At 39.7% G+C, this 13,052-nt stretch overlaps 1 protein-coding gene across 3 annotated transcripts in view; it reads right to left on the bottom strand.

Moving 5' to 3' along the window:
- LOC135259001 (zinc finger protein 800-like) overlaps positions 1 to 4,041 on the bottom strand; it is a 36,365-nt gene extending 32,324 nt beyond the window's left edge. Inside the window, exon 1 of one of the 3 annotated variants that reach the window (XM_064342800.1) lies at positions 3,531 to 4,041. The gene's annotated coding sequence lies outside the window, so the exon portion shown is untranslated. Of the gene's footprint in view, positions 1 to 1,581; positions 2,302 to 2,329; positions 2,790 to 3,530 lie in introns of those variants that run through there. The other 2 variants (XM_064342803.1, XM_064342802.1) reach the window with 2 other exon arrangements.
- Positions 4,042 to 13,052: the final 9,011 nt, after the last annotated feature.

The following is a 13,052-nucleotide window of genomic DNA, read 5'->3' on the forward strand; positions in this document are numbered from 1 at the left end:
CTGCTAATGTATGCATGGAGAGAAAAATATTTAAAAGTCATACTAATAAAAGTCATACTGTTCAAAGTGACTCATGAATCAAAAATAAACTGTTCATTTGTTTAGGAGCTGGCAGCATTACCCATAGGTTGTAGGATCAATTCTCAAATAGGACAGGGCTGTTCCACACTTGTTATGCAAGTTATCCCAACATTATTCAGTTAGTATCCAGCTGTGCAAATGAAAAGTATCTAAACCGATGCTTTGTACTTTAGGGCTGTTAACTAAACAAACAAATTATAATACAATGCATTGGAAACTTGACATGCCATTAGGGTTGTCAGGCTGAAAACGGGTTGCGGGTGCTGAACTCTGGTCATGCACACAGGATGTTTGCAACGAACCCCGAACCACCCTCAACCATACCCCCCCTGTCTTTTTTTAGAAAAACAATTCCGGATGGATTCATGGGCTAAGTCTCAGTGGGCAAAAGCCACCGGCACCCAAGCAAAACCGGAGCAGTACATTGCTTGTTTACTCGCCTACCCCTTCTCCAAACAGACAAGGCAATGTTTCCTGGTGTTAAACATTGTCCTCCAGGGCACTCTTATCTCACATGCTGCTTTCAGTGATGTAGCGCTCCAGGACCCCCTGTGCACACCGTCTCCACTAGGGGGTCACAGGTCATGTTCGTCTCATGTGACGCCTTTCCTGCACTACACAGCCCCAGACCAGCTCATCCAGGCCAAGGTGGGTGTGTCTCTTCTGTACACAACAGAGCGTGTGGGACAGCATGTGACCCTCCTCCCTACTGGCAGATATCCATAAGAACTGGAGGAGGGGTTAGTCTAAAATACTTTACACCTCAACCAGAAGGTCATTAGTTCAATTCCCAGTACATTTGCGGAAAGCACTTTACCCAATTTTGCGCAAGTGCAATAATGAGATCCAGGTTTAGAAACAGGTGGCAGCTAGTGCCTGATATAAGTCTGGAGGCATTCTCTCAAATATTCAACCATTTAAATGACAGTTTCACAATGTAACAAGCCACAGACTGTAGGCAAAGTTTACTCTGGAATTGTAAAACAGAATAAATACGAAGCCACAGAAAAACAGCAACCGAGAAACAAGATTATACAATAATAACTCAGTTTTAGCTAGATGTAGCCTACTATTATTCTGCATTTAGTGGAGAGTAGTACTGCGCAGCCAATATTCTCCTCCAACACCTGGTGAATATCAATAAACATCTCAACTAGCTAGGGCTCCCGGATGGCCACAACTGCGTACATACTTTTTGCCAAGTTATTTTATCTACGATATTTTAATACGACGATTTTAAACAGTCGTCTCAGTAGGACCACACATTTATCTGTTAAAAATTGAGCTAGCTACACAATACAAGCAGGCGTTGATCACTTCGCTTATGGTCTCAATGCACAGCATTGCGAATCTCGGCGACAACCGTTTCTAATACCTATACATTTGCAAAAGACAATGATGTCTCATTAAATCAAAACAAAAATTATACTGGTTGCAATACAGAGGTAACGCTGCTGGCACAATAATTAAACAAAAACAAAGTTCCTAAGTAAATCTTACCATTTTGCTAAACTGCATTCGCAGACTGCGGTGCACGTGGTCGAACTATGTCCGTGTACTTTTGCATACAAAGGATATGATGACCACGTTCGCTTTCAATAAAGTGTGTGCGTGCCGATCCGTGCCACATTCAGAGCGCGTGAATGAGACGCCTTCAAATGTAAAATTAATCGTCATGCAATAAATCAACCGTCTCCTCAGGTCACGTCTAGCGCTGCTGCGATTACTCCATCAAACGTGCGATAAAACTATCCTTGTTAGCTATGCAGCTAGCTAGCCAGTTGGCTAATATGTAAAGATTTTAGTTTTCAAGAGGTTGTCCATCTTTACATTAATGGCACTGGCGTTTGCGCGATCCACATGTCGGTCTGTAGTTTCTGCTTAACTGCGCTCGGAATGTTGCAAAAACCACATTTCCACTTGCCCACTCTCTTCAATGGATGTGCAGGAACCACACCGAGTGACGCAAACATCACAAACAAATTTTAAATAGCAAAATATTTCACTAGTTCTACTTAGCTAGCTAGTTATTACCCGGACAAATATTTTTAAATACAACAGCTAGGGGCTAGATATCTGATCTCTCGTGAGGATCACCAACATAACACCATTTCCAAAACTCAATTGTGCACACGTTACGACCAAGGCTTCCTGTGTGCACGGTTAGCTAGCTAGCTCTGAAAGTTTCTGAATTGGGTAAACTGATAATCACAGACTACTTCAAAAAGACATTTCCAGAGAAGCCTACTTTTTGTCCACTGAATGGCAGTGCGGAACTAGTGACCTCGCTCGCACGGATACGGTCGCTGAAAATACTTGGCTACATTTCGTTGGGACAGAGGCACGTAATAGCTGATGACGGGAAAAGATGCAGCAGCCAAGGCGCCTGAAACTTCGAACTGAATTCCAAAACAACAGACACCAGGATAAAGGACCCAATGAATACTATTATGCTCCTTTCTCCAAAGCGTATCCAACTACTTAAGTAGGTTAACCAACGGAAAAATACAGATGCTAAGTATAGTTAATTGAGCAGCTGCCGATATGCGCAAAGCAGTACCAACCGTTGCGCAGACTACATATCTCGGTTTTGTGTCCATCCCGGTTGCCCCAATAAAAATTTATTTGGAGTCTTTCTTCGGTGGCAATCTGCAATCCAGAGCGCATAGCAGTTTATCGTTCTCATGGCACAATTTGCATCGCCCCATTATCCCCTGAAATCTCCTTTACACGGTTATATTGTCAGCCCCAAAACGCCCCTATTTTGAACCACAAAAGACCAGATTAACTTGATCAAAGGAAAAGCCAAGTACAAAACGCACCTTTCAAACCGTAAAAGAGAGGCCCCTTTTACAGATTGCAGCATGGCAGGGAGTGCGGCGTAAAAGCGGGCTCAACCAAAGAAAAGATATACAAAGAACATGTCATATATTTCCATAAAAACACACTGCTGAGCGCATATGTATTGTCTACTATAACATAACGAAATATATAAATGACAAAAATCAATGTGGCGACATAAACCCACTCAGAAACTACCGTTATTCGAACTGTAAAATGCTGCGCTTTGCGGCTCTGTGCCACCTTTTCCAAGAAGCAGCTTGGCGCACAGGACCGGTGACCCTTCCGGCTTTGCGCGTCTTCCCAATGTCTAGATTTTACCCCGAAATTGCACGAAAACGTTAAAAGGTGTACGGCAGCGTCGATCGACAACTTCGTCCGAACTGACAGCCTTTAAAGACAACATCAGAGGTCACTTTGAGCTTTAGAAACTAATGCGTTTCCCCTCCTCGCACAGCCAGAACAAGAGAGCAATGACGCCATTTTCTGCACAAAAAAACAACCACGTTTGGGAAGCAGAAGCAAGGCATCGGATCGCTTTTAACTCGACTCTAGGCCCAGTTTTTCACTTCCAAATATGTTCTGAATGTGTTTAGTTAAGTTCTTACCTGTGTGTGGTTCAAAATGGAGTGAAATCCAGTTAAACAGCGTGAAACCACGGGTTACGACCGAGTGGCTTCCCCGAGTGGTGTCTGGAGCTGGAGATTGTTTATTACGCCTCTCAGCACCGGCTCGCGCTCGCTCTCGCACTGAAACAGTTTCCTCGGCAGCTGCCTTTGTGCACTGAGAAGGAGACCTCTCAGCTGAAGAGCGGCTGCTGCGCAAAGGTGCAGTACTTGTTCGAGTCTACAGCAATGTGAATACCAATGGCGTTGCCACTGTGGAGGGTTGGGCAAGGGGCAGCTGACCCCCCGCGAATATGGGCAGCTGCTGCCAGCTTTAAAGCATTCTCTTTTCTACTTTAACGGAGCGCACGCACATTCCTTCCAAATAAATGAACTCCGACGTGAAACGGGAGTTAAAGTAAAAAACAAAAATGTTTTGTCCCTGTTCTTGTTAAGGTAGACTAGATGACCGTTCAAGTAATGATCGGTTAGTGTTAATTTACTTGGCTGCTGGATTAGTTTGGAGTGAAAGAGCATATCGAATCAAACAATGATCGGTAGCGTTAATTGTGTTAAATGTAGTGTAGCCTATTAAGAGGGCCGACCGCCCGTCATTAACACTCGCTGTCATTTGGGGCCACAATCATCCCCGGGCCACACAATTCAGGTTTAAGTGCTCTGTGTGATTTATGTTGGAGAACTTGGGGGGCAACAACAACATACTGTTTAGGCCTACAAATGCCCTATCGGACCGGCACTACTTATTAATGTAAGCATAAAAAATAACGTACCGCTGTCTGTAGGCTGATGTAGGCAATCTGCTGTTTAACGAATTTACACCACCCGTTCTTCATCCATCGTCAAACAGTATCATAATTACGTAGCTAACAATGAATAGTGTCGTGTATAAAAAACATTTGTTTAAAACGTACGATAAGTTAGTTTGTGCTCTTATTATATGTATGCGGATTTTACAAGTACCCTAACTAAAGTTTGAAATACAAACTCAGCCTACAGCCAAATGTTAATTTACGAAGATTCAAGCTCCTCTTTAACGTCGGTGCGTAGCCTATCTCAAAGGCATAACCTAATTACCTAAATTAAAATGTAAGTAAAATCTGTAGGTTACATGATGTAAAACTACTTTCAAAGGCTGAACAGTCTTACAAATATAGACCTGATCCTCAGTTGAGTTCCCGACATAATTGCATTCTGGGTGTTGTCCAGTTATAGCATTATCAATCATTCTCGAGCAAGTTGCTCAATTCGTCTCTCCTCCTTCGGTTTTATTCTTCCGAATCAGATAATCCATTGAAAAACGTGGCCTTTAAAATCAATCACTATATGTGCCAATGGAATGTATCAAATTAAATAAAACAAAAAAATAAAACTAAACTCTCGTACTTGAAATACTTACAATTCGGCTGGATTATTTTTTAATTCCTTATAACTTCTAAAAAAGCGTACATCATATGCAAATACGGATGGGGGTTTAGTGAATCATGTAGTAAACAATGTGGCTGTTTGTTTAAAATGATTCTGTTAAAAATAAACTGATTTTATTTTCTGATATGCTGCTATCATTATCATCAAATTCCATTACCCTTGATATGTACCGTTTAGTTACAGACGTGATGTAAAATACTGCAATATCCTGATTTAAAACACCTTATTCTGAGAAAAATTATTATATATATATATATATATATATATATATATTTTTTTTTTAAAGAAAGTTAGTTTATGGAAAAATGTGGCAAGCACTGGAATATGTGTGGAGGCAGACAAATCTCCTAAACTGGATGTGTGACAGAGAACGGGGAAGTACAATTATTTTATTAAGTTAAGGTTCACCGTAAGATTGTGTGCACATACACATGTCATTTGATGTTCATCGCTATTAGTCATTATACTATGACTATGTACTGTGACTGTATGACCGTATTTATCGTTTCTTCCACTCCTCCATCCCACTGGCTGGACCTGTTTGCACTTCAGTTGATTATCTCCTCTACTGCAGACTAATAATGACATACACCACAAAACCCCCATTCCCCCATACGGGGGCGTACACACACACACAGCTTTTCATCCTCAGTTTACTAAAACATTACTATTCCTCTCCATTCCCACTGCTACAGGTTGACTGTCTTCAGGTGCTCCCAATTGAGTGTGCCTACCATTTCCACTGGCTATATTTTGCTCCCGTCCCTCCCACTAAGTCTCGCCAGCCCTCACAGAATGAGTCTGCTCCTCCAACTCAGGCCCTGCACCATCTGTGGAAGTATGTGGACGGTATTAAATTAACTGAGCCCAGGGTTGATGGCAATACTTTGGGTAAACGTATATTTAAACCTATCTGGACAAAGCCCCTTTGCTATTAATGACCTCTCCGGGTACAGAGATATCATAGCCTTGAGATGACTGTGAAAGCTAAACAGAACAGGCTGTATCAGTGTCAGAAGCAGTGTGCTAGCTGCCTGCTGTGATCTAGCTCCACTGCCTTATTTAATAGATAGAAAAAAACTGTTATATACTCTTTTTACACATTCAAATTTAGGAAATCTGTACTCTGTGTATACAGGGACTCGCTTCACATTGTGGTAAATTACATCACGACCCACACAGAATTTTTAAAAGATTTATTTAGTTTTTAAATAGATTGAATAAAAGTGTTTTTACATAACAGGTCAATTAAACAAACGTAAAATCTAATAAAGTAACATAATCACATTAAATATTAAAATACAGAGCACAGGAATATTACCATGGTTGTTCTTGATTTTTATTTTGATAAATGTTTTTTGTTTGTTTATGTAACTGCTGTTTTGCCATCTAACAACGACAAAAACAAAATTATGAGGACCTCTACTTCTAATGTTGCTTGAGAACTTATTCTTTATTTATAAATCAGTTATTGTCATCATTAATAGTTTTTACAGTACTACTTCTTTTCTAAAAAAGGAATGGCATGATCTCATTTGTCTGCTTTCCAGGGAAAGAACTCAGCAAACTGCAATCCATCAGCATTATCATGGCAACGCCAGTAAGTGAAATGATAATGATTGCAGTGACTCCACTTTTAACAACAAAACTCCAGGCAAGATGATGAGTCATCACTCTTCCCTACAATTAAATAAGGCCATCACACATAAATGATCATCAGAACGTAATGTAACGTAATGGTCATCAGAAATTTAAGTTGCAGGTGGTTGTACTAATCAAATCAATAGTAATTAATCATTACGAACAAAAATAATAATAATCACAAATTACTAATTTTAGGGTGCATCAGGCCTGTACTCTAAATACTCCAAATGTACTTTATTTTAATTACATTTTAAGTATTTATGACAACATTAGTAAACATAAAATACAATAAATATTCAAGATCACACTAGCCTCAGTTGTCCAGTCCTCCATGTAGCAGTGCAAACTGTTTCATCAAGTGGTGAAAAGCTGACTAGAGGCAGGTAGCTACAGTATGGTTTAATAGTCTGAATTAGCTTTTGCCATTGTGCTTTCTAACAGACCCAATTTGTGACAACAGTAGTTGGCAACCGAACTGATCTATTCTTGTCTGTACAGAATGGTAAACATGACATTTTAGCAGGCCATAGAGATTATTTTACACAGAATATTGCAACTGTTTATTTTACCCACTGTGCCATGCTGCTCACCATATTGTGAGGATACCACCAATGCACAATTCTGTACACATGTGGTTCAGTACTTAAGATGCATATACAGTTTTAAATTAATTTTAGAAAAATTCAGCAATGACTGCTGCAAATTAGTTAAGCCAAATATGAAGATAAATTTAACAATGTAAACATGCGTATAAATAGACAATTTGACGTAAAAGATCCATTGATGTCACCTACTTACACTCTAGTGCTGAAAATGTGAGATGTATCACTTGACATTTATCTTAAAAAAAAAAAAAATTAAACCATAAGGTTCGACTGAAAGTGCTGCACTAGCTTATTTTCTGGGTCAGTGTCCAGCAAAACAAACCGGAATCTGTTCCAAGCCCTCATCTGAAGTTCGCTCAAACATCTTCCTGTATCATCGTCGACAGTTTCGGGGCACTCAGATTGCTTGTCCTCAGTTTTCCGAGAATCCCAACCGTCCAAGGAAGGACATACCTCTAGTGACCTCCTTTCTTTGATTTGGTTTTTACGCTCGTATATGGCCACGCGAGTCATGTAAAACATGCTTAGATTGGGGTGCTACTTCAAAGCAAGTTGTATACCACGGTGACGACATTTCTCACCTAGTCTTTAATAAGCCTAGGATAAGTTAACTAGCTAGCTAAGAATACACAGCCCTGCTATTTACTTGCCTGCGGATCACCGACCTAAATCAAACAGTTAACTAACTATCCAATGCTACACAGTAGGCAGGACATCGATAAACTAACCCACCTTGGTTTGAGAAATTGCACGATAAGGCAAGTTTAAGTCGTCGAGCTAACCTTACTATAAAGTGACTGGTGAACTTCATCCGTAAGCATCCATAAAGTCCAAAGAATCGATATGCTTGTAGACTAAGAGACAAAACAAATAAATATCGAGCTAGCTAGGTAACGCATTAACTTACACAATGTACAGAGCTAGTTAGCGGCCTTATGTAGCTAGCCTAATTAAGTTAGACTAGTTAACTGAGATTAGTTATCCGGCGAGTATTATTTATTTTTGCAATTTCACATGCGTAACGGTTGATCTATGTTAATAATAGTCCAGACTTCGTCAGCATTGCATCACTGCGCGTTTAGCATTGCTATCTAGACTAGCTACTTAATGTTTTAGTCTAAACTTTGCATCATTGTTTTTTAGAAGAACACAAATTTGGCTAGTCTAGCTAACGTTAACTTACTTGCAGGTGGCTGGGTTTCAGACTCATTTAAGTAAACTGGCTTGGGCTACTGCAGTTATTTAAGCAAAAGGGTGAGAAGTGTCTCAAACGGACTATGAAATATGAATAAGAATACTGGTTAACCTAAGGAGCAAAATAACCTGCCAACTGCGCAGACCACTAACTCCTGTTCACGTGGAATCGCCATGTTGTTTCCTGGCAGGTACTGTTTAATTTGGTTGCTATGATACCACAACTTACGCTCTTGGGAAAGTATTTTTGTAGGAGCAATTTGCACTTCGCAAAAAATAACTAGAAAAACCGATATGTGCAAAGAAAGATAGATGTTCCTGGAAGATACTGTCACTTTTTAAAATGAGTGGCCACAATTGCGGCTTACTCCAACTCTAATTGAAATAACGATATTCACTACTTTCTAAATGCTGTGGAATTCTGGATTTTTACACCTTCTGAGGACATATGAAAATTACGTAACTCGATTGCGCTACACTAACCTGAGGTTATTAAATATTGCAATAATGAAAAACATGCGTTTTAGCTGTAGGTTAAACAATGTAATAATACATGTAATTTATTACAATTATATGAACATCTAAAGAATAATACAATATTTTTTCATGTTATAGTAATGCTATATGAATTTACTGTTATAAAATAATTTTATGAATTTTGATTGTTTATTACTTGGATGATTATATTATTTAGGAATAAGGAGTGGGGGCAGGGTAACACTAGCAAGACCCTCTCTTTTGTGCTATGGTCTCACATATGAATTACAAACCAACCCTTTCCAAAGTAGGGGCTTTAGTAGTGTTTGTGGAATTTTCCGCTGGGGGAATTTATAATCTCTCTCCTCCTGCCCTTCCCCCCTAAGAAAACACAACAAAAGGTAGCCACTTCTGCTGCTCAGACAATTAACTAAAGGGTCAGCATTAAACCATTATCATAAGAAGAGGGAACTGCTTTTGAAATGAATACCTCCACTTTCACTGACATGTTGAAGTTGCTGCTGCACACACAGAAGGGAACGATTTCTCTTTCTGGTCAAAGTGCAACATCCCACATGCTTTCGGAAGCATGATCGACCCAAACTTAAGTGCCTTCATTCTTCCTAGATTAAACTTTCCCTTGACAAAGCCACTTAAAATCTGTTGTCTTCCTCTTTTGATAAAAGCACCTCAGCCAAGCTCTTCACCAAACAGCCTGAAGCAAATTGACTTTGTCACTTAATGTTTCTCTGGTACTCGAAGATACTTGTCAAGTCTGTCTAAAAGGCAGTTGATGACCTTTAATTCAGCACATGGATAGATGGATAGACCAGCATCAAAGATGTCAAATATACAACACCATCTTGCTGCAAAATAAAACCCAGTACATCAAGTTTCTGCAGTGATGCAGATGTGTCAATTTTGTCACAAGAACAGATGGAAGACAGATCTGCAGTAGATCAGGATACTTTGGCTTATGAGGTCAGTCTGTCTGAACCCAGGCATTTCTGTCATGGGGGGCAGAGGAAAGGCATATTCCCTAGGGGGCCCCTCCCCTCAATTCCGTCTTCCTGTCAGTCTGTTCTTTGGATTGTCTAGATATTAGCATGGAAGCACTGTTTAAAAAAAACCTCTAAAATCATGTCCTTAACCAGGATTTACCAATGCTTGTCTAGCATATACCTTAAAATTAGTCTTGTGACTATTTTGAGATCTTTTCATAAGGAAACAAAAATTCAGAAAACAGTTCTTGAAATATGCATAAAATATATTATACCTATGACAGACTTTTTCAAGGTCCTACAAATGCAACACGTTAAATCCCTTTGTTGTTTGTTCCTCTATCAATAAAAAGTCATTCAGATTTTAACTGTATGACCTGGAAAAAAACTTTCCTGTGGTATAGTTAAGATCAGCATTTTTCGACTGGTATGCCGTCAGAGCTTACCAGGTGTGCCGTGGAAAATGTTCAGACACCACCACAACATGTGTGACATTTTGGGTTAATGGGATAGTGGTGTGCCGTGACATTTTTTGATTATAAAAAGTGTGCTGTCGCAGCAAGAAGGCTGGGAAACACTGGTTTAGATTATTAATTTTTGAGACTCTTTCAGAGAAGGACTTGTATACTGGCATTAGTGACCTTTTGTCTGAGAGTGCACTACCCGTTAAACATTAATTAAGCTAAAGATTTACACTTATCCATAAATTTTATTTAACACAATCAGCTCCACTGAGTTAGCTCACATTAGTCACCTAATTGTAAAAACACAAAAAAGTTGGACATTCATGCACTTATGTAAATGTAAAACCTTTTGGATGTCTATTCTTGAAGTTACCTTGTGAATATCAAAGACTAGTCTTGGATATGACCCTATGTCCATATGTATTTAATTTTAGCCAAGACTGTGTGTTTGAATCTGACAAACATGACTCTTCGTGACCATAAATTATTTAGCGAAAAGTGTACTTTTTGTTTACCCAACCCCCCACCACCACAACAAAAAAATATGAACTCAACCACATTGAACACCACTGGGGTGAATTGGAATGCTGACTACAGGCCAAGCCTAAACACCCAACATCACTAATTCTGTTGTGGCTGAATGGAAGCAAATCAACATTCCAACATCTAGTGAAAAATTTTGGAGTGAGATGTTGGACAGGCAGGTGTTGGGATACTTTTGGTCATGCGGTGTACACACACACACACACACACACACACACACACACACAGAAACCCACAAATGTAATCATCTACCACTAATTCCGTTCTTCAGTCTTTCTCCAAGCACTGGATTTTGCTATCATGTTGGAATAACCTACTTGGGTTTTGTTGTAGAACACAGGCTTCTCCGTAATCAGGTTCACCAACTACTTTTTTATCAATGGTCCAAATGTTTCTCTTTTTTATCACAAAACAAACAGTCAAACTTAAGGGCTTGCTGAAACAGTTGTGTGTGTTCTTTATGTGCTGAAATGTTCTCCTCACTCCCATCCTACATGTCTTTCATCTGTGATTCGTTCAGCAGATCCTAATGAGTCTCCCGGATCCTACATGTTGAATCTTTGCTAGACTGGCTCTGTATTGTCCCATTCACTCATGATTCCCTGCCCATTGGCTAATTAGCACAGCTAACAACCGGGATGTTGGTTTGGTGTCCTATGCCATGTAATTTATGGACTGTGAATGTGTATCAGAGCATCTGTTACCAATGTCACTGTTATCCTTGGTCTGAACAAAGAATTGTTGAACATTATCTGCAGTTTCTACAATACATTTGTAAGTCGTGCCGATGGCCCCAGGCAAACATGGCTTCTATTTTAACGTGCCAAGAAAATCTGAGGAACCTTTAATGACCAGTAGAGCTTCTATAGTGATATTGAGATGCTACTCAAACAGTTCTAAACCAAATGTAGGGAGGTGCTTAGACTAAGCCTTAGACTAGTCTTAATTTGGACATAGATTCACTTACAGCTCACCATTCACTGCATGAAAAGGGGCATTTGCGGGGCAGACACAAATCTGAAAACGGACAGAAATTTCTGCCATATCCGGCAAGTGCGAATGTCGAAAACCACTTTTGTCGGAAAAACAGGCATAATTTTGTTCACAGAAATGTTGTCCAGACACTCGGCATACATTACCAGACATGGCTGTCCATGTCTCAGGACACGCAGTGAAATTTCAGTGCAGAGTCCATGAATTAATTGGGAATATCCAGAGTCCAGAGATCCCTGATCACAGACAGGGCCCAGAAGTGTGCAGAAGTTTCTGGAAATACATGTGTTGATTCAGGGCAACTACTGCTCATGACTGATTTTAACAGGTTGAATATCTTCCAGAAACTCAAATTTTCATGCAGTGATTTCTGTTGCATTTAAATATGCTCCAGATGTACTTCAGCACAGGTCAAGCCTGGCCACTCTCAGCTCACTCCACAATACGATTCAAAATGTAGCCCAAAATGGTCATTGGTCACACACATGCCATAGCCAGCATAATGGACCATTCACCTGTGACCTTGTGAGAGCTGGTCCAAGGTTAGGTATACCTTTTGGGACTCAATAAAAATTGAACACACTGAACAGCTCAAAGCTCACAATAAACTTCACCTACACAAAAATATAGCCGAGAGGAGATTGCACATGATTAACAACAGGAAATTTCATGTTTCATCTCACCACAGTGTATTCTTGTCCAAAGTCAGGTGAACAAACAGGCATAGTCTTTTTGTTAATTCTTAAGACCACAGAGAAAGTGTAACTTGCTTTGTTCTGATTCTCAGTCAAGTAAAAGGATGTTAGTTAGATCTAAGGCTGGAACTAAAAATAATACTAAGTCTTGAAAAATATTGCAATACAATGTGTCACGACCAAGTAGTACTACTGACATCAATTAAAAACACAATGCAGGTGAATGCATGCTACAATTCCTGAATGACAAAATGCTCATGCTTTGGTTGAATCAGAACAACTGACCCACTTCACATAATTTTGATAATTACGGACGGCTTTATTCCATGACATTTACTTTTATGTCATCATCCCCAGAGCTGAAACTCATCACTTTGTTTTGGATTTCAAGGGAAAAGTGATGTTTGTCCAAATGATCTGAAGAATGATTCCACCTCCATTTATCCCCCGAAATGCAGCAGTT

The sequence above is a fragment of the Anguilla rostrata genome, chromosome 7 (assembly GCF_018555375.3).
Source record: "Anguilla rostrata isolate EN2019 chromosome 7, ASM1855537v3, whole genome shotgun sequence".
In the NCBI taxonomy this organism is placed as follows: Eukaryota; Metazoa; Chordata; class Actinopteri; order Anguilliformes; family Anguillidae; genus Anguilla; species Anguilla rostrata.